This window comes from Rhinoraja longicauda, chromosome 2 (genome assembly GCF_053455715.1).
Source record: "Rhinoraja longicauda isolate Sanriku21f chromosome 2, sRhiLon1.1, whole genome shotgun sequence".
In the NCBI taxonomy this organism is placed as follows: domain Eukaryota; kingdom Metazoa; phylum Chordata; class Chondrichthyes; order Rajiformes; family Arhynchobatidae; genus Rhinoraja; species Rhinoraja longicauda.
Window position 1 is genome coordinate 20,709,143 of NC_135954.1, and position 4,736 is coordinate 20,713,878.

At 42.6% G+C, this 4,736-nt stretch overlaps 1 pseudogene; it reads left to right on the forward strand.

Moving 5' to 3' along the window:
* Positions 1-546: 546 nt before the first annotated feature.
* LOC144609045 (large ribosomal subunit protein eL31-like) lies at positions 547-1,323 on the forward strand (annotated as a pseudogene).
* The last annotated feature ends 3,413 nt before the right edge of the window (positions 1,324-4,736 follow it).

Here is a 4,736-nt window from a genome sequence, read left to right on the forward strand (position 1 = left end):
ACCCTTCTTCAGACTGATGTCAGGGGAGAGGAAGATACAGAGATAAGGAAGTGTAAGGTGTGAAACCAGGACAAAGGGGATGGAGATCAATGAAAATGTAGAATAGATCATTGTGAGCTGGAAGAAGGTAACCACAAAGCAAACAGAGATAATACCTAGTCGGAGACAGTCAGACTGGTCGGAGAACTGGGAAGGGGGAGGGATGGAGAGAGAGGGAAGCAAGGGTTACTTGAAGTCAGAGAAGTCAATGTTCATACCGCTGGGGGATAAGCTGCCCAAGCAAAAAATGAGATGCTGTTCCTCCAATTTGCGTTTAGCCGGATGTCGTTCCTCCAATTTGCATTTAGCCTGATGCTGTTTCTCCGATAGCTCTGTTGTATACAGCCTTGGAAAAGAAGCCAACAGCGAGTTGAATCACGAGAGGGGGAGTTGGTGGATGTGGAGGGTGAGGGGAGACGGTTAATGAGGAGTGATGCCGAAACAAATTTTTGCTGAAGGTTGAGGCAGTGGTTTGCCAGTTCAGCACCAACATGTTCCGACATTTCCCCGGCAGAATGGCCCCAGCAAAGAAAGGAGGAGAGAAAAAGAAAGGTTGTTCTGCCATCAACGAGGCGGTGACCAGGGAATATTCCATAAATGTGCACAAGCGCATCCACAGCATTGGCTTTAAGCGGCGTGCTCCATCATTAAAGAGATCCGAAAATTTGCTGTGAAGGAAATGGGCACCCCTGATGTCCACATTGATACTCGTCCAAACAAGGCTGTTTGGCCTAAAGGTGTAAGGAATGTTCCATATCGCACTGCAGTGCGTTTGTCTAGAAAATGTAATGAGGATGAGGACTCTCCTAACATAGAAACATAGAAAATAGTTGCAGGAGTAGGCCATTCGGCCCTTCGAGCCTGCACCGCCATTCAATATGATCATGGCTGATCATCCAACTCAGTATCCTGTCCCTGCCTTCTCTCTATACCCCCTGATCCCTTTAGCCTCAAGGGCCACATCTAACTCCCTCTTAAATATAGCCAATGAACTGGCCTCAACTGCCTTCTGTGGCTGAGAATTCCACAGATTCACCACTCTGTGTGAAAAAAAACATTCTCATCTCGGTCCTAAAAGACTTCCCCTTAAACTTAAACTGTGACCCCTTGTTCTGGACTTCCCCAACATCGGGAACAATCTTCCTGCATCTAGCCTGTCCAACCCCTTAAGAATTTTGTAAGTTTCTATAAGATTCTATAAGATCCCCCCTCTACACATTGGTAACCTATGTGCCTGTTACATCATACAAAGGTTTACAGGCAGTCAATGTTGATGGAAACTGAACCCCCAGTTGATTAAAAAAAATAAACAGTAACTTAAAAAAAAAAAAAAAATGTTCTTCCACTGAGAGGAAGTTAATTTAAATTAATGCATTTTACATGTTCAACAAAGATAGGCACAAAATGTTGGGACAGGTAGCATCTCTGGTGAGAAGGAATAAATGACTTTGCGGGTCGAGACAAATCTCCTCTTACATATTCAACGTTCGTGCAGTTTTTTAAAATTCATTTGTGGGGCACTATTAGTAAGACTAGAATTTATTGTTCTATCCTCAGTGTACCAGAAAAAGCTGGGCGTATATATATATATATTTATTTAATGTCTTGATTATAGATGACAGGATAAAATCACGAAGAAAATATTGTTCCAAAGAATATATAATGACTACTCAATAGTTTTACTATCACCTATCACTATTCATGCTAGTATTTTATTCCTAATGTGCTGTAAAGGTGATGTGCAATGTTTAAAAGCTGTCTCCATATCTCAGCCCCAGAGCCAGCAGTTCAAAATAAGTGATTTTAAGCAAATCACACACATAGTCTTTGCTCATCTCTAAATTCTGATACCAGATGCTCAGTTATATAAGAATGCAACACCCTAATGTAAAGAAAATGGAAATGTTATGGCTGAAACCCAAAGTGAATGTCTTAGTACCATGCTCCTTAACCACATCTTTTTGGAAACATATCTATTTGTACTTGTGTAACACATCATTTTTAAACTATTCAAAAAGTTCCTGCTCCTAATTTTCACCTGTTTCATGAGTGTTTGACATGACTAGATTGGGCCACAATGACATTCTCACCATCTCTTTTATCTTGAATACTTACATCTTTATTTCCCTTCATGTAGATATCTGTTTAATCGGGAAAATACTTTGATGCCGAACAAAACAAAAGTTTTGGATAGAGTAAAAACTAAATTTGGGATATGAGGAGAAAGCAGGAACGGAGTACTGATTTTGGATGGTCAAACATGATCGTATTGAATGGCCGCGCGGGCCAGAATTGCCTACTCCTGCACCTATTTTCTATGTTTCTATGTTTCTAAATATATTCAAGGTTGGCCTGATGGAATGAGTAATGGGGTGGTAGTGAAGGGTTGCTTTTCAGTTTGGAGACCAGTGAACAGTGTTGTGCCACAGAGAATTGGTGCAGGGTGTATTGTTATTTGCCATCTATATTAACTATTTTGATTCCAATGTCATTAAGATGGTGAGTAATTGTGAGGATTAAACCAAAACTGATGGTATAGTGGGCATTGTAAAAGGGTTATCAAATATTACAATGGGATATAGATCAACTGTGGAAGTGGACCAAAGAATGGCGGATGGAATTTAACTCAGATACGTGTGAGGTGCTGCACTTTGGTTAGTTGAAACAGGGCAAGACTTGCACAGGAAATGAAAGGGCCCTGGAGAGTGTTGTGGATCAGAGGGCCAGGGGTGCAGCTAAAATGGGGTTAAGGTTAAGGCGAGAGGTTCCGTTAATGTGGAGACAGGGGTGGGCAGGGCGGTGAAGAAAGCCTTTGACACGCTTGCCTTCATCAGTCAGGGCATTAAGTACAGGAGTTGGACTGTCAAGTTACAGCAGTACAAGTCACTGGTGAAATCACACTTTGAGTACTGTTATGTAATTAAAGTAAAGGGGGGGATGTGATGTGATTAAAGTAAAGGGGGAGATGTGATGTATATGTAATGTAAATGCTAGTGCCCCCTTGAGGCCAAGAGCAGAAGCTGGCCAATGGGCTTGTGCCTTGTGACTGAGGTCAGATGACCTTCTAGGGCCAATGGGCTTGTGCCTTGTGACTGAGGTCAGATGACCTTCTAGGGCCAATGGGCTTGTGCCTTGGGACTGAGGTCAGGTGACCTTCTAGAAGTTTCCAGGTGCAGGATCAGTAATAAAATCTTCTTACAAGATGTCGGGCGTATATTCATTGTGCTAGCCACAACAGGGTCTTACAGAGGACATTACAAGTACTGTATGCAATTCTGGTCATCCAGACATAGGAAGGATGTCAGTAAACTGGAAAAGGTGGTGGTAAAGATTCACCACAACATTATCAGGATTAAAGGGCTTGAGTTATAAAGAGAGGCTGGACCTTTTCCCCCTGGATCATAGTAGGCTGAGGGGTGACCATATAAAGGTGTATAAAATCATAAGATAGGGTGAATGAACAGGGTTTTTTCCCCCCACTGTAGAGGATTCTAAAACTCGAGGGCAGAGATATAAGTTGAGAGAGGAAAGATTTAAAAGGGGCTTAAAAGGCAACTTTTTCACAGAGGCTGGTGGGTACATGGAATGAGCTGCCAGAGGAAATGGTACAGGCGGGTACAATTACAATATTTAGTTTATTTAGTTTAGAGATACAGATACAGTGTGGAAACAGGCCCTTCGGCCCACCAGGTCTGAAGTGAGAGGAATGAGGTTTAAAGAGGATCTGTGCTCTAAGCTTTTTACACAGTGGTTGATTATCTGTAATGAACCATTTAACAGGTATTTAGACATTTAAAGATGCAAGGCATTATTGGGGAATGGTCTCCATGAGGGCAAATTAGATTAATGTTGATGAGTAGAAAGACAATAGACAATAGATAATAGACAATAGGTGCAGGAGGAGGCCATTCGGCCCTTCGAGCCAGCACCACCATTCAATGTGATCATGGCTGATCATTCTCAATCAGTACCCCGTTCCTGCCTTCTCCCCATACCCCCTGACTCAGCTATCCTTAAGAGCTCTATCTAGCTCTCTCTTGAATGCTAAATTCAGAGAATTGGCCTCCACTGCCTTCTGAGGCAGTGAATTCCACAGATTTACAACTCTCTGACTGAATTTTTTTTTCCTCATCTCCGTTTTAAATGGCCTACCCCTTATTCTTAAACAGTGGCCCCTGGTTCTGGACTCACCCAACATTGGGAACATGTTTCCTGCCTCTAACGTGTCCAACCCCTTAATAATCTTATATGTTTCGATAAGATACTCTCTCATCCTTCTTAATTCCAGTTTATACAAGCCTAGCCGCTCCAGTCTTTCAACGTGTTATATCTGTGTTATATCTGGACTTCCAGAAGGCTTTCGACAATGTCCCACATAAGACATTAGTATACAAACTTAAAGCACACGGTATTGTGTGTTCAGTATTGATGTGGATAGAGAACTGGCTGGCAGACAGGAAGCAAAGAGTAGGAATAAACGGGTCAATAGACAATAGACAATAGACAATAGGTGCAGGAGTAGGCCATTCAGCCCTTCGAGCCAGCACCGCCATTCAATGCGATCATGGCTGATCACTCTCAATCAGTACCCCGTTCCTGCCTTCTCCCCATACCCCCTAACTCCGCTATCCTTAAGAGCTCTATCCAGCTCTCTCTTGAAAGCATCCAATGAACTGGCCTCCACTGCCTTCTGAGGC